The sequence below is a fragment of the Pristiophorus japonicus genome, chromosome 5 (assembly GCF_044704955.1).
Source record: "Pristiophorus japonicus isolate sPriJap1 chromosome 5, sPriJap1.hap1, whole genome shotgun sequence".
NCBI lineage: Eukaryota > Metazoa > Chordata > Chondrichthyes > Pristiophoridae > Pristiophorus > Pristiophorus japonicus.
This window is the reverse complement of record NC_091981.1, coordinates 280528309-280549086: the sequence shown is the minus strand read 5'-3', so window position 1 is coordinate 280549086 and position 20778 is coordinate 280528309.

Genomic DNA, 20778 nt, shown 5'->3' with positions numbered 1-20778 from the left:
TACATGCGCTTATAGATTCGTTCAGTTTGACACATTGGGCCGGACCAGAGGTCATGCCTTTAAGCAACACAAGAATAGGAATACAATGTTAGGCAATTCTTCTTTTCCCAGAGAGGAGTGGACCCTTGGAATTGAGTAGATTGGGCCTCTACTCTCTGGGGATTCGAAGAGGTCTTGCTACAATTGTACAGGACTTTGGTGAGACCAGACCTGGAGTACAGTGCACAGTTTTGGTCTCCTTATCTAAGGAAGGATATATTTGCCTTAGAGGGGGTGCAACAAAGGTTCACCAGACTGATTCCTGGGATGAGAGGGGTGTCCTGTGAGAAGAGATTGTGTAGAATGGGCCTATACTCTTTGGAGGTTAGAAGAATGAGAGGTGATCTCATTGAAACATATAAGATTCTGAGGGGGATTGACAGGGTAGATGCTGAGAGGTTGTTTCCCCTGGTTGGAGAGTCTAGAACTAGCAGGCACAGTTTCAGGATAAGGAGTTCGGTTTTTTAAGACTGAGATGAGGAGGAATTTCTTCACTCTGAGGGTTGTGAATCTTTGGAATTCTCTACCCCAGAGGTCTGTGGATATTCAATCGTTGTGTTTATTCAAGGCTGAGATAGTCAGATTTTTGGACTCTTGGGGAATCAAGGGATATGGGGATTGGGCGGGAAAGTGGAGTTGAGGTGGAAGATCATTATGATCTTATTGAATGGCAGAGTAGGCTCGAAGGGCCATTTGTCCTACTCCATGTCCTTAGGGAATAAGTTGTTGGCCCGTGCGATGTGTGCTGGACCGGTTCTCCACTGGGGTAGCAATCGCATCTTATAAAAGGTGACCATTTATCAGTTAATATAAACATGGTCAATGTGACCTCCTGGACTAGTTTTGCTCAGTGGAAGGGTTCGGAGAGGAATTGTCCACATTTTCTTTTCCCTTTTTGGCCCTGGATTCCTTTATCTGCTGTGAGGCTGGGGTAGGAAGTGTCTTGTTGTAATGCTCTGGACATCATGATTGTGGGGCAGGCTTGATGGACAAGCTGGTCTGTTCCTACCCGTCGTTTTCATATATTCGTATGTGACCTTTGCCACTTGCCACCAATATGCCCCCTTGCCCGGTGTTCCCATGCCACCCCTGTCCCGACGGAGGTGGGTTTGAGGGAAAGAGTCCGGCAGCCAGCAACCATTCTATGGCTGTTGGTTCCCATCTATTCCGCCCTGTTGTTCCTGGCTAGTCATGAGAGCCCTGCCCAGAGTGCCAGTAATGTATATGAATGGGCTCACCACACTTTACCTGGGACAGTCAACCCAATTGTACACAGGTGCATTATCTATTCATTGTAGCCTTGTATTGCACTGCCACCCAGCCATCAAAATCTATGGCACGGCCTTGGACAACGTGGACCACTTTCCATACCTTGGGAGCCTATTATCAACAAGGGCAGACATCGACGACGAGGTCCAACACCACCTCCAGTGCGACAGTGCAGCCTTCAGCCGCCTGAGGAAGAGAGTGTTCGAAGATCAAGCCCTCAAATCTGCCACCAAGCTTATGGTCTACAGGGCTGCAGTGATACTCACCCTCCTGTATGGCTCAGAGATGTGGACCATATACAGTAGACACCTCAAATCGCTGGAGAAATACCACCAATGATGTCTCTGCAAAATCCTGCAAATCCCCTGGGAGGACAGACGCACCAACGTTAGCATCCTCGATCAGGTCAACATCCCCAGCAGCGAAGCACTGACCACACTTGACCAGCTCCGTTGGGCGGGCTACATCGTCCGCATGTCTGACACAAGACTCTCAAAGCAAGCGCTCTACTCAGAACTCCTACACGGCAAGTGAGCCCCAGGTGGGCAGAGGAAATGTTTCAAGGACACCCTCAAAGCCTCCTTGATAAAGTGCAGCATCCCCACCGACACCTGGGAGTCCCTGGGCCAAGACCACCCTAAATGGAGGAAGTGCATCGGGAGGGCACTGAGCACCTCGAGTGTCGTCGCCGAGAGCATGCAGAAAACAAGCGCAGGCAACGGAAAGAGTGTGCGGCAAACCAGACTCCCCACCCACCCTTTCCTTCAACCACTGTCTGTCCCACCTGTGACAGAGACTGTAATTCCCGTATTGGACTGTACAGTCACCTGAGAACTCACTTTTAGAGAACTCATGATTTCGAGGGACTGCCTATGATGATGATGATATCTATTCCATTGTATCTTTGTATTAAGCAAGAAAAAAAAGAAGAGCTACAAAGATTAAAAGGGGCTGTGGAATCAGATGACAGATTTGACCCCAGAAAAATCAGGTGGATAATTGAGAGGGGATAATAATTTCTTACATTACAACAGTGACGACACTTCAAAATTACATCACTGGTTTAATGTACTTTGTGACATCCTGAGGTTGTGAAAGGGTATATAAATACACAAGTCCTTTATTTCTTCCTTCCTTCCTTCCTTTCTTCCTTCCTTCCTTCCTTCCTTCCTTCCTTCCTTCTTTTTTTCTTGTGGATAATGGTGGCACAAGCGCGGTTTGATTCTGTAATGTAAAAGTAATGATCAGTGTAGACCGAATGAAAGATAGCCTGTCAGTGCAGCTTGCTGATATGGCAAACCAGTCGGATGTAGCTCGGTCACATTACTGTCTAATTGCCAATTCACGAGTCTTGGCTGAGCCTTCGAGGAGACACTGACTGCATGAAAGATCTTCCACACAGAAGGCAGGGAATGAGCCCGTCTTTGGCCCATCTCCTGCTGCCTGGATAGCAGCCGCATCTTTCCAGGCAGCAATCTTGATCAAAGAATAATGACCAAAAGAGAGAGGAAAATGATAAAAGTGGGATAAAATTACTAGCTCGATGGCTTGGTGGAGTTACTTGTTTCGGTACGGAGCCATTTGGAAGAGGGAGATGGCAGGTTTAATCTCATCTGGGCAGAGTTAGGGCTACTTTTGGCCTTGTGTGCCCTTGGGCTAGGTGGAGTTCCGGGTGGTGTGAGGGGTGGTAACTCAGCCGTGGCTCAGTGGGCAGCACACCTGCCTCTGAGTCAGAAGGTTTAGGATTCAAGTCCCGCAGTAGAGCACAGAAATACAGGCCGACACTCCAGTGCAGTGCAGTGCGGAGGGAGTGCTGCACTGTCGCAGGTGCGTCTTTTGGATGTGATGTTAAATGGGGGCCACATCTGCTCTCTCAGGTGGATGTACAAGATCCCATGGCACTATTTCAAAGAAGAGCAGGGGAGTTCTCCCCGGTGTCCTGGTCAATATTTATCCCTCAATCAACATAACAAAAACAGATTATCTGGTCATTATCACATTGCTGTTTGTGGGAGCTTGCTGTGCGCAAATTGGCTGCCGCATTTCCCACATTACAACTACAATGACTACACTCCAAAAGTACTTCATTGGCTGTAAAGCGCTTTGAGACATCCAGTAAATATAAAGTAAGTATTTCTTTCTTTTTTTCTTTCTTTTTCTCTCTCTCTCCTCTTGCGCGCTCTCTCTCTCTATCTTTTTCTCTTTCTTTCTTGCTGGAAAGTACTTCAGATCAGGGTTGAGTAAACCTGGGATCATCCTGGTCTGGCTGCCTTAAAACATTTACTCACCAAGCTCTCTGTGCAGGATCTACTGCAGAAATGGCCACCTGTCAGATGTTGTACATTTGTAGCATTTTCTGTTTTCATAGCGATGCTTGAGCTCAGTTACCCCGCCATCCATTAATCATTTGATGATTTTAATTACATCTCCTGTAGCTTTGCTCATGAATAGTCTGAGGACTGGAGCGTGGCTTGTGACCTTTAGCTGATAACCCGTACTGCCCCTTTAAGGCTACTGCTTTTAATGGGCAAAAGCCAGGGAATTGTAACTTCTCATAAACTACTGAGGTCACTTGGAGCGCAATGGTAACTTTTAAATATCAGGCTCCAATTCAGTGACTGGCTTTCTTTTCCTTCTAAGATTGTTGGCATCTGTTACAAAATGTGGCACTTTTTGTGGCATCTGGAGTGTGATGAATGTATACTAGAAGCTCTTATGGAAATACTAGCAGATCTCCTATGGCATTGCTCATGTTCTCAGCGATGCTGTTTGTGCTATGTATCATATTATGAGTTATCAGAGGGCTACTGACTTAATAAGTGAAATTGCATTTTTATTCTGGGAGTGCAAGTAAGTAGTTTCATGTAAAAGTGTTGTGATTACATTTTTGTGGCAATTATAAATCAGTCAACTTGATTTTATTATCGTATCATTGTTTTCCTGTGTATTAAATGTTATGCCCTAACTTTTGTAAAGGTTCGGGATCCAAAGTTGGACGGTGGGGAAGTTGTTGCTGATTGCAGGTGGGTCAGGGCTGGAGTTGGGTGGTTTGGCAGTGTTGGGATGTAGCTCCAGAGAAGAGTGAGCAATGGGAGGTGGGTGATGGGATCAGATCCCAGGGGTGGCCAAGTACAGGGGAGAAGGGTACTTGGGACAGGCAGCAATGGGAGGGGGGAGTTTGGGAGTGGAATTTAAGATTATAATGAATGGTAAATCTATAACATATGCAAGGAATATTATTCTTAGGATAGTAGAATCATAGAATCATACATCACCAAAGGAGGCCATTCGACCCATCGTGCCTGTGCTGACTCTTTGAAAGAGTAATCCATTTAGTGCCAGACACCTATTCTTTCATAAAAACATAGAAATATAGAAATCTACAGCGCATTTCAGCCCATCGTGTCTACACTGGTCGACAAAGAGTCGCACGGCCCTTGGTCAGCAGCCCTGAAGGTTACATATAAACCTATGAGCAATGGCGGAAAGGCAAAGAGCACCCAGCCCAACCAGTCCGCACCACACAACTGGGACACCCCTTACACTGAAACATTCTACACTCCGCCCCGACCGGAGCCCTACAAATTTCTCCTTTTTAAGTGTAGGCCCTTTTGAAAGTTATTATTGCATCTGCTTCCATCAACCATTCAGGCAGTACATTCCATATCATAACAATTATTAGATGAACCTTATCCCCTTTCATGAAGAATTGAGTTCTCCTCGGAGATTATGTGGCTCTGGGTGTATTGAGAGTGACTGTATTGTGATGCAAAGGGTATCACAACTATATGGGACAGACTGGATGGACCAGTGCGCCTTTTCCTGTCCACCATTTTTGTATATATTTGCTTTCCCTGCTTCTCCTAATTGTGGATGCAGAAAAGCACGGCTTTATACATTAAATTCCACTAAGATGAAATTTCTAGGAACAAAACCTTTGTGCCAATTCAAGAGGATGAGCTATATTCATCTAAGTTGTTGAAGTTCATGACCGTGACGTGTTCAACATCATGGGGGGGTCTGGATAGAGTGGATAGAGAGAAACTGTTCCTATTGGCGGAAGGGTGGAGAACCAGATGACACAGATTTAAGGTGATTGTCAGAAGAACCAAAGGCGGCATAAGGGAAAACCTTTTTACGCAGCAAGTGGTTAGGATCCGGAATGCACGGCCTGAAAGCAGTGGCTTTCAAGAGGGAATTGGATAAGTACCTAAAGGAAAAAAATTTGCAGGGCTACAGGGAAAGAACTGTGAATTGCGATTCGCTGAAGTGCTCTTGCAGAGAGCCGGCATGGTCTCAACGGGCTGAATTGCCTCCTTCTGCGCTGTAACCATTCTATGATTCTGTGATTTTACCAGGACATGGAGCTGGTAAGCTGGTGACCCTAATTGCCTCTAAGGTTCTTGTTGAACAGTACGTTGAGGAACCAACCAGGGAGCAGGCTATCTTAGATCTAGTACTGTGTAATGAGGCAGGATTAATAAATGATCTCGTGGTAAAAGAAACTCGAGGAATGAGTGACCATAACATGGTGACCCTGGGCCAGCACTGGCACACCATAATGGGCCAGCATGGGCTCATCCTATTGGGCTAGCCTATTGGGACACACACACCAAGGAAAACGGACAACAAGCCAAGGAGAGTGAGGGTAGCAGCCCCGACTGGCTCGGTGTCGCTCGATGCCAAAAAAACCCCACGTGCTGTCTTCGGCCTGGTGTGCTCGCCCGATGGATCTGTGTGGGCCCTACGCCGGCCCACTTCTGTCCCGGGCCGAAGGGACCCCTGCACCGGCCTGTTTCTACCTCGGCACGGAGGGACCCCTGTACCGGCCCACTTCTGTCCCGGGCCGAAGGGATCCCTGCACTGGCCTGTTTCTACCTCGGCACGGAGGGACCCCTGTACCGGCCCACTTCTGTCCCGGGCCGAAGGGACCCCTGCACCGGCCTGTTTCTACCTTGGCACGGAGGGACCCCTACGCCGGCCCACTTCTGTCCCGGGCCGAAGGGATCCCTGCACCGGCCTGTTTCTACCTTGGCACGGAGGGACCCCTGTACCGGCCCACTTCTGTCCCGGGCCGAAGGGACCCCTGCACCTTAAACTTTTAATCGACTTTTAATTCCTCTTTTTAAAAAAAAACTCTAAATCAATCTTGAACTTTTAAACAATTGGGGAAACTTTTATAACCTATTATTGATTTACATCTTAGACTTTTGAACAACTTAGAAACTTTTTAAACAAATTGGGAATTTTTTAATCAATTTTAACTCTTAAAATAACTTTGGAAGTGACCTTCCCCATGCTTGCCCCACAACCAAGCCTCGGGCCATCTACCATCAATGGCACTACCCGGCGCCGAGCTTGTGGCCAACACTTTGCCGTAGTTAATTAGGCTTATCGAGCTGTGCCTGATCTCCAGTTGTCTTCGACCCGCTTGCCACTGGACCAAGACCTTGCTCAGCTAAGCCCGTGTGGTTGCCGGTGTGCAGTGGCCACCCCACGTTAAAAGAACTCACGCACAGGCATCCTACACTTCGTCAGTATGAAGATCGGGACCTGGAACGTCAGGACCCTCATGGACAATCCCAACAGCAACAGGCCGGAACGCCACACCGCCATAATTGCCCGGGAACTCAGAGGTTTTGACATTGACATCGCCGCCCTAAGCGAGACCCGGCGGGCAGGGGAAGGCCAGTTGAAGGAACATGGTGGAGGTTATACCTTCTTCTGGAAAGGAAAAACAGAGGAAGAACGCCGCCTTCATGGAATCGGCTTTGCCGTCAAGAATGAGCTGGTCGACCGCCTCAAAGACTCCACCTGTGGGGTTAACGAACGCCTCATGAGTCTTCGTATCACCCTATCTCGGAACCAATGCATCACAGTCATCAGTGCGTACGCCCCTATACTCGATGCAACGGATGAGGCTAAAGAGGGTTTTTATTCCAACCTCGAGACATCCTTGTCCCGCGTCCCCACAGGCAACAAATTGATCCTCCTGGGTGATTTTAATACTAAGGTCGGCAAAGACACAGCCCTCTGGGGAGGCGTGATTGGCAGAGAGGGGGTAGGGAAAGACAACTCCATTGGTACCCTACTCCTGACAAAATGTCTAGAACACGAACTCCTCATCACCAACACCTTGTTCCACCAGAGGGACAAATACAAGGCATCATGGCAACACCTTCGCTCCAAACACTGGCAGCTGCTTGACTATGTCTGAGCCAGTGATTGCAAGGATGTGCGCATCACCTGCGCCATGGCAGGAGCTGACGACTGCTGGACGGACCAGCGCCTAATCCGACCCATCATCAACATTAACATTGCCCCAAAGCAGAGGAGACAGCAGAAGCAGTTCCACAAAAAAGTTAATGCTCGGGCACTGAGAGACCCAGCTAAGAGAGCCCTATACAGCCGGTGCCTCACAGCAAATCTGGCGTGCCTTGATGACCCTGAGATGCTGAATGCCCATAGCGCTTGGTCTGCCCTCCAGGCCTCTATAACCAGTGTCTGTAAAGAGACACTTGGTCACTCAACCAGAAAATATCAGGATTGGTTTGATGAAAATGATCAGGCGTTCGAAGAACTAATAGATCGCAAGCACAAACCATTTCTGAGCCTCAAGCAACAATCCAACTCAGGAGCTGCAAAACAACATTACAAATGGCTCAAGGCTCAGGTCCAACAAAAAACCCAGGACCTAAAGAACAGGTGGTGTATGGAGAAATCACAGGAGATACAACAACTGGCCGACAGCCATGATATGCGAGGATTCTTCACTGCAGTCAAGGCCACCTAAGGTCCAAACTCCCAAGGCCCCACCCCATTCCTAGCCAAAAACGGGGAAACACTCATCAAGGACACTGAGGTTGTCAGGGCCCGCTGGAAGGAGCACTTTGAAGATCTCCTCAATCGAGACTCTGCCTTTGACTCGAGTGTTCTCAACTCCATCCCGCAGCATGCCACCCGCCAACATCTCAGTGAAAGCCCAACGTTGCACAAGGTAGGCAAAGCCATAAAACAGCTCAAGAATAACAAGGCTATGGGTGCAGACCCTGCTGAGGTGCTAAAGTATGGTGGAGAGGCGCTGTTGGCGCGGATACATGACCTCATCTGTCTCATCTGGAGAGAGGAGAGCATGCCGGGAGATGCAGTGATTGTGACCATCTTTAAAAAAGGGGACAAGTCCGACTGTGGTAATTACAGGGGAATCTCCCTGCTATCAGCCACTGGGAAAGTCGTCGCTAGAGTCCTCCTCAACCGTCTTCTCCCTGTGACCGAGGAGCTCCTCCTGGAATCACAGTGCGGATTTTATCCCCTATGGGGTACAATGGACATGATCTTTGCAGCGCGACAGTTGCAGGAAAAATGCAGGGAGCAGCGCCAGCCCTTATATATGGCCTTCTTCGATCTTACCAAGACTTTTGACACTGTCAACCGTGAGGGTCTATGGCGCATCCTCCTCCGTTTCGGATGCCCTCAAAAGTTTATCAACATCCTTTACCTGCTTCACGACGACACGCAGGCCGTGATCATTACCAACGGATCCATTACAGACCCAATTCACGTTCGGACCGGGATCAAACAGGGCTGCATCATCGCTCCAACCCTCTTCTCAATCTTCCTCGCCGCCATGCTCCACCTCACAATCAACAAGCTCCCCACTGGAGTGGAACTAAACTACAGAACCAGTGGGAAGCTGTTTAACCTACGCCACCTCCAGGCCAGGTCCAAGATCACCCCAACCTCTGTCGTTGAGCTGCAGTATACGGACGACGCCTGCGTCTGTGCACATTCAGAGGCTGAACTCCAGGATATAGTCAATGTATTCACTGAGGTGTATGTAAGCATGGGCCTTACGCTTAACACCCATAAGACAAAGTTCCTCCACCAGCCTGTCACCGCCGCACAGCACTGCCCTCCAATCATCAAGATCCACGGCACGGCCCTGGACAACGTGGACCATTTCCCATATCTCGGGAGCCTCTTATCAACAAAGACAGACATCGATGCGGAGATTCAGCCCCGCCTCCAGTGCGCCAGTGCAGCCTTCGGCCGTTTGAGGAAAAGAGTTTTTGAAGACCAGGCCCTCAAATCTATCACCAAGCTCATGATCGACAGGGCTGTAGTAATACTCGCCCTCCTGTATGGATCTGAGGCATGGACGATGTATAGAAGGCACTTCAAGTGTCTCTGCAAGATCCTGCAAATCCCCTGGGAGGACAGACGCACCAACATCAGTGTCCTCGTTCAGGCTAACATCCCCAGTATTGAAGCACTGACCACACTCGATCAGCTTCGCTGGGCAGGCCACACAGTTCACATGCCAGACACGAGACTCCCTAAGCAAATGCTTTATGCGGAGTTCCTTCATGGTAAATGAGCCAAAGGTGGGCAGCAGAAGCGTTATAAGGACACCCTCAAAGCCTCCTTGGTAAAGTGCTACATTACCACTGACACCTGGGAGACCATGGCCGAAGACCGCCCGAAGTGGAGAAAGTGCATCCGGGAGGGCGTTGAGCTGGCAGCGGAAGGAGTGCACGGCAAACCAGCCCCACCCACCCCTTTCCTCGAATGTCAGTCCCACCTGTGACAGGATCTGAGGCTCTCGTATTAGACTGTTCAGTCACCAGAGAATTCACTTTGGGAGTGGAAGCAAGTCCTCCTCGATTCCGAGGGACTGCCTATGATGATGAATTTCAAATTTGGTTGGAGGGTGAGAAAGTTGGTTCTCAAACCAGGATCCTAAGCTTAAATAAAGGAGACTACAAAGGTATGAGGGCAGAGTTGGCTAAAGTGGACTGGGAAAATAGACTAAAGAATGGGACGGTTAGTGAGCAGAGGCAGACATTAAAGGAGATATTTCATAATTCACAACAAAAATATATCCCAATGAGAAGGAAAGACTGTAAGAGAAGGAATAACCATCCGTGGTTAACTAAGGAAATAAGGGATGGTATGAAATTGAAAACAAAGGCATACAATGTGGCCAAGACTAGTGGGAGGCCAGAGGATTGGGAACTTTTTAAAAGCCAGCAAAGACCGACTAAAAAAAATGATAAAGAGAAGGAAGATAGATTATGAAAGTAAACTAGCATGAAATATAAAAACAGATAGTAAGAGTTTCTGCAGATACATAAAAAGGAAAAGAGTGGCTAAAGTAAATGTTGGCCCCCTGGAGGATGAAACTGGGGAATTAATAATGGAGAACCGGGAAATGGCAGAGACATTAAACAAATATTTTTTATCGGTCTTCACGGTGGAAGACACTAAAAACATCCCAAACTGGATAACCAAGGGGCTATAGGGAGAGAAGAACTTAATACAATCAGTACTCGGTACAATAATGGGACTAAAGGCGGACAAGTACCCTGGACCTGATGGCTTACATCCTAGGGTCTTAAAAGAAGTGGCTGCAGAGATAGTGGATGCATTGGTTGCAATCTACCAAAATTCCTTGGATTCTGGGGCGGCCCCAGTGGATTGGAAAACTGCAAATGTAACGCCCCTATTTAAAAAAGGAGGCAGACAAAAAGCAGGAAACTATAGACCTAACATCTGTCGTTGGGAAAATGCTGGAGTCCATTATTAAGGAAGCAGTAGCGGGACATTTGGAAAAGCATGATTCAATCAATCAGAAAGGGAAACCATGTTTGACAAATTTGCTGGAGTTCTTTGAGGATGGACCAAGCAGGGAGGATAAGGGGGAACCAGTGGATGTGATGTATTTGGATTTCCAGAAGGCATTTGATAAGGTGACACATAAGAGGTTACTGCACAAAATAAAAGTTCACGGGTTGGGAGTAATGTATTAGCATGGATAGATGATTGGCTAACTAACAGAAAACAGAGAGTCGGGATAAATGAGTCATTTTCTGGTTGGCAAACAGTGACTAGTGGGGTGCTGCAGGGATCGGTGCTGGGGCCTCAACTATTTACAATCTATATTAATGACTTAGATGAAGGGACTGAATGTAATGCAACCAAGTTTGCTGATGATCCAAAGATGGGTGGGAAAGCAAATTGTGAGGAGGACACAAAAAATCTGCAAAGTGAGTGGGCAAAAATTTGGCAGGTGGTGTACATTGTGGGAAAAAGTGAGGTTACCCACTTTTGCAGAAATAATAGAAAAGCAAATTATAATTTAAATGGAGAAAAATTGCAAATGCTGCAGTACAGAGAGACCTGGGGAGGTCCTTGTGCATGAAACACAAAAAGTTAGTATGCAGGTACAGCAAGTAATCAGGAAGGCAAATGGAATGTTGGCCTTTATTGCAAGTGGGATAGAATATAAAAGCAGAGAAGTCCTGCTTCAACTGTACAGGGTATTGGTGAGGCCACACCTGGAGTACTACGTACAGTTTTGGTCTCCGTATTTAAGGAAGGATATACAGGTACAACCTCCAGAATCCAGCAACATTGGGACCGAGGCCGAGCCGGTTTTCATGATTTTCCGGACTTTGGAACGTGTTTCTGATGTCCGAAGTCCGAAAACGCCCGAGCCCAGGTTCGGGTATTTCCAGATTTCGGAATGCCAGAAGCGCGTCCCGAGTCCGGAAGTGCCTGGGCCCAGGTTGCGATTATTCGGGTTTGTGGACGTCATCTTGTAGTTTTTCTCTTCGCAGGCCTTGTAGTCATCGCTTTTTCGCAACATATCGGGGGATCAAGGGTTATGGCGAGAAAGCAGGAAGGGGGTACTGAAGTTTCATGTTCAGCCATGAACTCATTGAATGGCGGTGCAGGCTAGAAGGGCTGAATGGCCTGCTCCTGCACCTATTTTCTATGTTTCTATGTTTCTATATGGTAAGCCTCCCTCTCTTGTTTTTGCAACGCAGTAACTGTACTTAATATGAGCCTCCCGGCCTGTATCATTTGCTGCCATCTTAAAATTTGAAAAGGAATGTAATGGAGGGGACTTGCGCGCTGGATCTTAGTTGGTTCTGGCCGAAGGGACTTGTGTGCTCTGCAGAGTTGCAGCGGACCCAGGAGCAACGATGCGGTGACTGTGAAGACCTGGCCTGGAACAGGTAGGATTGGCGTTTGTATTCTTGCAATTTTTGTCATTGTACAGTGTTTGGATTTCATTTTTTGACTTTTCACTGGGCCCGGCTGGCGGCGGTGACGGTTTGGCAGATTGTCCGGATTCCGGAACATTTTGCGGATTCTGGACGACCCTGCCGGGGATCGTCCCGGAGTCCGGATTCCAGAACACCGGATTTTGGACTCTGCACCTGTACTTGCATTGGAGGCTGTTCAGAGAAGGTTCACTAGGTTGATTCTGGAGATGAGGGGGTTGACTTATGAAGATAGATTGAGTAGGTTGGGCCTATGCACATTGGAGTTCAGAGGAATGAGCGGTGATCTTATCGAAATTTATAAGATAATGAGGGGGTTCGACAAGAAGGATGCAGAGAGGATATTTCCACTCATAGGGGAAACTAGAACTAGGGGACATAGTCTTAGAATAAGGGGCCACCGTTTTAAAACTGAGATGAGGAGAAATTTCTTCTCTCAGAGGGTTGTAAATCTGTGGAATTCTCTGCCCCAGAGAGTGGTGGAGGCTGGGTCATTGAATATATTTAAGGTGGAGATAGACAGATTTTTGAGCGATAAGGGTGTAAAGGGTTATGGGGAGCGGGCAGGGAAGTGGAGCTGACTCCATGATCGGATCAGCCATGATCTTACTGAATGGCAGAGCAGGCTCGAGGGACCAAATGGCCTACTCTTGCTCATATTTCTTATATTCTTATAGCGTGTCTTTGCAAATACTCAGTTTACCATTAGGACATCGAGGCCATGACTGGTTGAATCTGGCTTGTTCATCCTTTTGTTGTTAATTTCATGACATATTACTCAGAGCACTATGCCACAACCTTGAGCGGTTCCTGTGGACCCAGCCAGGCAGGCTCCACCTCCATTGACCTTGCGGTAACACCAGGATGTATAGATACTTTGTCTGAGTTTCAGTTCTGCAAACGTTGAGGGTTAACCTTTTCGACCACTGAATGTCCGTCGTGTGTTTCAGTATGGATAGTTTTTTCACAGGTGCGCAGGAGTGTGGAAGTGGTGGGGATTGTTGTGGTGCGGCAGTGATGGGAGGATATCTGAGGGTGTGTGGGCACTGCGATGAGAAGTGAAGAGGTGTGAGAGGTTTTGGAGTGGGGGGTGCTCTGGATGTGGGACAAATGGTGGGGCATAGAAACATAGAAACATAGAAAATAGGTGCAGGAGTAGGCCGTTCAGCCCTTCGAGCCTGCACCACCATTCAATAAGATCATGGCTGATCATGCAACTTTAGTACCCCATTCCTGCTTTATCTCCTTACCCCTTGATCCCTTTAGCCGTAAGAGCCACATCTAACTCCCTTTTGAATATATCTAACGAACTGGCCTCAACAACTTTCTGTGGTCGAGAATTCCACAGGTTCACAATTCTCTGAGTGAAGAAGTTTCTCCTCATCTCTGTCCTATATGGCTTACCCCTTATCCTTAGACTGTGATCCCTGGTTCTGGACTTCCCCAACATTGGGAACATTCTTCCTGCATCCAACTTGTCCACCCCGTCAGAATTTTATATGTTTCTATGAGATCCCTTCTCATCTACCAAATTCGAGACGCGGGACGGAGGGGTGGCGGTGGGGGGTGAGGGGGAGGTGGGGGGGGGGGGTTGGTCGAGGGAGGGTCGGGGAGTGGAGGAGGTCAAAGGAACTTACTTTTTATTCATTCTTGAGTGTGGGTATCCCTGGCAAGCACGACATTTATTGCCCATCCCTAGTTAACTTCTTCTTGAATACCTGCTCGTGGTTTGATACAATTGAGTGGTTTGCGAGGTTATTTCAGAGAGCAGTCAACCATATTGGTTGGGACTGGAGTCACATATAAGCTAGGCTGGGTAAGGATATTAGTGATCTCATTGCTGATATCAGAATTTATTTCCAGATATTAAAACATTTATTCAAATTCTTAAATTGCCATATTGGAGTTTTACTTTTCATTCTCTAGGTCAGGCCTTCTGGATTATCATCATCATAGTCCCTCGGAATCGAGGAAGACTTGCTTCCACTCTAAAAATGAGTCCTTAGGTGGCTGAACAGTCCAATGCAAGAACCACAGTCCCTGTCACAGGTGGGACAGATAGTCGTTGAGAGAAGGGGAGGATGGAACTGGTTTGCTGCAAGCTCTTTCTGCTGCCTGCACTTGATTTCTGCATGCTCTCGGTGACGAGACCCGGAAGCACTTCCTCCACTTAGGGCGGTCTTTGGCCTGGGAATCCCAGGTGTCAGTGGGGATGTTGCACTTTATCAGGGAGGCTTTGAGGGTGTCCATGCAACGTTTCCTCTGCCCATCTTTGGCTCGTTTGCCGTGAAGGAGTTCCAAGTAGAGTGCTTGCTTTGGGAGTCTCGTGTCTGGCATGCGAACAATATGGCCTGCCCAGCGGAGGCTGATCAAGTGTGGTCAGTGCTTCAATGCTGGGAATGTTGGCTTGGTCGAGGACGCTAACGTTGGTGCGTCTGTCCTCCCAGGGGATTTGTAGGATCTTGCGGAGACATTATTAGTGGTATTTCTCCAGGGACTTGAGGTGTCGACTGTACATGGTCTATGTCTCTGAGCATACAGGAGGGCAGGTATTACTACACCATGAGCTTGGTAGCAGATTTGAGGGCCTGGTCTTCAAACACTCTTTTCCTCAGGCGGCCGACGACTACACTGGCGCTCTGGAGGTGGTGTTGAATCTCGTCGTCAATGTCTGCTCTTGTTGATAAGAGGCTCCCGAGGTATGAAACACCTCCACATTGTGCATGAAACACAAAAGGATAGCATGCAGGTACAGCAAGTGATCAGGAAGGCCAATGGAATCTTGGCCTTTATTGCAAAGGGGATGGAGTGTAAAAGCAGGGAAGTCTTGCTACAGCTATACAGGGTATTGGTGAGGCCACACCTGGAATACTGCGTGTTTTTACGAAAGGATATACTTGCTTTGAAAGCAGTTCAGAGAAGGTTCACAAGGTTGATTCCAGAGTTGAGGGGAATTGACTTATGAGGAAAGGTTGAGTAGGTTGGGCTATGTCATGTATTTAACTGTCATTATAACCCATGTATAAACTGACCTAAGTTGTACACCGTGAGAACATTGACCAGAAGGTGGTGAACTTGTGGGAGACACTCCTAACTTGGACTTTCAGGTAGAAAATGGGAAGCTCCACCCACCTTCATCACTTCAGTGCTGGCTAAGAAAGGTTACTGATCACAGAGTGACCTTCTCTCAAGTATGGGCCTCGGTGTGTATTTATACTCTATAGTAAGGACATATTATTGGCGACGAGAAAGTGGGATTTAAACCACGCGAGCATGGCCACTAGCAGCACAGACGAGAGGTACTGTGTTGGTGATGATTGGGACGATTTTATTGAGAGACTACAGCAAAGTTTTGTCACTAAGGAATGGCTGGGACAGGATTCGGCCGACAAACGCAGGGTTCATCTCCTGACGGTTTGTGGATCCAGGACGTACTCCCTGATGAAGGACCTTCTAGTGCCAGAGAAGCCAGCGTACAAGACTTTTGAAGAGCTCAGTAAGTTGATCAGGGAACACTTTAAACCGGCGAGCAGCATGCACATGGCGAGACACCGGTTTTACACGCACCGGCGGCGAGAAGGGCAAAGCGTTCCAGACTTTGTGGCAGACCTCCGGCGACTGGCGAGCCTATGTAAGTTCCCAGATGCATGCAGAGCAGAGATGCTGTGAGACTTTTTTATTGAGGGCATCGGGCACTCTGGGGTTTTCAGGAAGCTGATTGAGACCAAAGACTTGACCCTGGAAACGGCGGCTTTGATGGCCCAGACATTTATCTCAGGGGAGGAAGAGACCAGAATGATGTTTGACAAAAATCTTGGTTTAAATGCAGCAAATGGACAGGGAGTCAACATTGTTAATGTGGCACACAGTTCTCCAGGCAGACAGGGGCAATCGGTCATGCCCGAGCATGTAGTCGAACCCAAAGGGGGAATTCAACAGAGACAATGGCTAGCTGAATGGTGATTCATGCCATCGCAAGGAACAATGCGGCCAGTAATGGGGCCATTAACACCTGTCAATGGTGCACTTAAGGACAGTTACAGAGACAGTCAGAGACGATCGACTGGTAATGGTAATGGTATCAGCAATATACCTGCAGAAACTGCAATTTCAGCGGTAACTTGGCGCGTATGTGCAGGAAGCCTGCAGCCAGGTTGACGTACGAGGAAGACGGGCCCGATGTAAGCCCGATGGGGGAAATCGCTGGAAGCTGAAGTTCAGCGAGTTCATGTGAAGTTCATATGCAGTTCATACACCAGGACGCCACCGATAATGATGAAAGTGCTCCTCAATGGCATCCCAGTATCAATGGAGCTAGACACAGAGACCAGCCAGTCTCTGATGAGTATCAAACAGTTTGACAAGTTGTGGGCGTCCAAGGCCAGGAGACCAAAATTATTGCCGATTGACGCACAGCTACGGACATATACAAAGGAGATCATTCCGGTGCTAGGCAGTGCCACGGTAGTCGTGACCCACAAAGATTCGGAGAACAGGTTGCCACTCTGGATTGTCCCGGGGGACGGTCCCGCACTACCGGGGAGGAGTTGGCTGGCTGCCATGAACTGAAAATGGGGCGATGTCAATGCAATTTCTTCTGTGGAGCGAATATCATGCTCACAGGTCTTGGATAAATTTGACTCACTATTTCAACCCGACATTGGCACTTTCATGGGGACCAAGGTAGTGATTCACATAAACCCGGATGCCAGGCCAATACACCACAAGGTCAGAGCGGTGCCGTACGTGATGCGGGAAAAGATAGAAGGCGAATTGGATCGCCTGCTGAGGGAAGGCATCATCTCGCCAGTTGAATTCAGTGACTAGGCGAGCCCGATTGTGCCAGTGCTCAAGGCGGATGGGTCGGTCAGGATATGTGGCGATTACAAGGCCACCATCAATCGGGTGTCACTCCAAGACCAGTACCCGCTACCGAGAGCGGTGGACCTCTTTTCGACGGTATCCGGTGGCAAACCTTTTTCAAAATTGGATCTGACCTCAGTTTACATGACCCAGGAACTGACGAGTGAGTCGAAGAAGCTGACCACCATCACGACACACAAGGGGCTGTTTGAGTACAACAGATGTCCGTTTGGGATTCGCTCGGCTGCCGTGATCTTTCAGCGAAATATGGAAAGCCTCCTCAAGTCAATTCCAAGTCAGTGGTTTTTCAAAACAACATCCTCATTACGGGTTACAATACTGAAGAACACCTCCACAACCTGGAGGAGGTGCTATGCAGACTGGACCGGGTAGGGCTGCGACTGAAAAAGACGAAGTGCATCTTCCTAGCTCCAGAGGTAGAATTGCTGGGGATGAGGGTAGCAGCAGACGGGATCGGACCTACCGTGTCCAAAAGAGAAGCGATCCAGAGAGCACCCAGACCCCGTAATACGATGGAGCTGCGTTCGTTCCTGAGGTTCCTGAACTATTTTAGTAACTTTCTTCCCAAATTGAGCAAGCTGTTAGAGCCACTACATGTGTTCCTACGCAAATGTCGCGAATGGGTCTGGGGGGACAGCCAGGAAAGGGCTTTTGATAGAGCACGAAATCTGTTATGCTCCAACAATGTGTTAACGCTATATGACCCATGTAAGAAACTCGTTTTAACATGCGACGCGTCGTCCTATGGGGTCGGGTGTGTGTTGCAGCATGTTAATGCCAAGGGTCAGTTACAGCCGGTAGCTTATGCCTCCAGAAGTCTGTCCCAGGCAGAAAGAGGCTACAGGATGGTAGAAAAGGAAGCGCTCGCATGTGTATATGCGGTAAAGAAAATGCACCAGTACCTGTTTGGCAGGAAATTTGAGCGGGAGACAGATCAAAAACCCCTAACGTCCCTTTTGGCCGACAACAAGGTCATAAATGCAAATGCATCGGCCCGCATACAGAGGTGGGCACTCACGTTAGCCGTCTATGACTATACAATTCGGCATAAACCGGGCACTGAAAACTGCGCCGATGCACTCAGCAGGCTCCCACTAGCCACCACCGAAGGGGCAACCGAGCATGCTGCTGAGATGGTCATGGCTGTTGAAGCTTTTGAAAGCGAAGGCTCAACAGTGACAGCCCATCAGATTAAAGTCTGGACAAATAGAGACCCGATATTGTCTTTAGTCAAGAAATGTGTCCTGAATGGGGACTGGGCAGCCACGTACGGGGCATGCCCTGAGGAATTCAAACCATTTCACAGGCGCAAGGGTGAACTCTCGATTCAGGCCGATTGCCTACTATGGGGAAACTGAGTAGTCATGCCCCAGATGGGCAGAGAAATGTTCATCAGAGAACTCCACAATGAGCACCCAGGCATTGTCATGATGAAGGCAATTGCCAGGTCACACATTTGGTGGCCAGGGATAGATGCAGACCTCGAACTTTGTGTTCGCAGGTGCAACACGTGTGCCAGTTGGGCAATGCACCCAGGGAAGCCCTCCTTAGCCCCTGGTCTTGGCCCGCCAAGCCATGGTCACGCATCCATATAGACTACGCAGGTCCTTGCATGGAAAAATGTTTTTAGTTGTAGTAGATGCCTACTGCAAATGGATCGAGTGTGACATTCTCAATTCAAGCACATCCTCTGCCACGGTAGAAAGTCTACGGGCAATGTTCGCCACCCATGGTCTACCGGATGTTTTGGTCAGCGACAATGGCCCGTGCTTTACAAGCATTGAATTCCAGGACTTCATGGCAGGAAATGGTATCAACAATGTCAGAACGGCACCATTCAAGCCGGCCTCAAATGGCCAGGTGGAACGAGCAGTGCAGATAATCAAACAGGGGATGCTCAGAATCCAAGGGGGTTCCCTACAAAGCCGATTATCATGCCTCCTGTTGGCCAATAAATCCCGACCACACTCGCTCACCCACCCGCAGAGCCCCATCATGAAAGAAATTGTTGAGAGCAGGCGCCAGTCACAATGTGACTACCATGACGGGAATGCGAGGGGGCGATATATTGATGTCAATGACCCTTTCTTTGTCCTCAACTACGCCACTGGGCCTAAATGGCTCGCAGGCACTGTGATTGCCAAAGAAGGGAATAGGATTCTGGTAGTTAAACTTACCAATGGACAAATCTGTAGCAAACACGTGGATCAAACAAAAAGGAGGTTCAGCAACCCCATAGAAGAAGCAGAGGAAGAACACGATGTAGAGTTCACTCCTCCACAGGTGACCAAACACCGGAACCAAGCGGAGGAGAGCCCAGTCACTGTGGGTAGTCCGGACAGGCCTGAGGCACCGCAAACAGCAGACACTCAGGCCAACGCCCAACAACCAGAGCCCCAACTCAGGCACACTACAAGGGAGCGGAAACCACCAGAGAGACTTAAGCTATGATCCCAAAAAGACTTTGGCGGGGGGAGGTGATGTCATGTATTTAACTGTCACTGTAACCCATGTATAAACTGACCTAAGTTGTACACCGTGAGAACATTGACCACTAGGTGGTGAACTTGTGGGAGACACTCCTAACCTGGACTTTCAGGTATTAAAGGGTAAGCTCCACCCACCTTCATCACTTCAGTGCTGGCTATCACAGAGTGACCTTCTCTCAAGGATGGGCCTCGTGTGCATTTATATTGTATAGTAAGGACATATTAGGCTACATTGGAATTCAGAAGAATGAGAGGTGATCTTATCGAAACCTATAACATTATGAGGGGGCTTGACAATTTAATGCAGAGAGGATGTTTCCGCTGGTAGGGGAGACGAGAACTAGAGGGCATAATCTTAGAATAAGGGGCTGTCCATTTAAAACTGAGATGAGGAGGAATTTCTTCTCTGAGGGTTGTGGATCTGTGGAATTCGCTGCCTCAGAGAGTTGTGGAAGCTGGCACATTGAATAAATTTAAGACAGAAATAGAAGTTTCTTAAATGATAAGGGAATAAGGGTTTATGAAGAGAGGCCAGGGAAGTGGACTTGAGTCCATGATCGGATAAGCCATGATCGTATAAAATGGCGGAGCAGGCATGACAGGTGAGTCGTTTGTTGGACCCTCGCTGGGCTGCTGTGCAGCTGGCCTTGCTGGGCTGCCTGGCGTGGTGAGTCCTGCTGGGCTGCTGCAGTTGAAGGGTTCTGCTTCGTGGTCAACCGCTGGGTCGGTTGCCACTTGTGTGTGTGTTGGAGGGTCAAAAAAGTCTATTGTGGGTTGCTCTGGATAGTCCGTGAATCTAAGTTCGGTCCAAGTGTTTCATGTAGGTGAGTCCATTTGAAAGTTTGACCAGAAACACCCTACTCCCCTCTTTGGCCACGACAGTGCTGGGAAGCCACTTGGGACCTTGTCCATAGTTCAACACAAATACAGGTTCATTAATCTCGATTGCGTGTGAGACATTTGCACGATCATGATTGACAAATCTTTTGGAATTTTTTGAGCATGTAACTAGTAGAGTGGACAAGGGA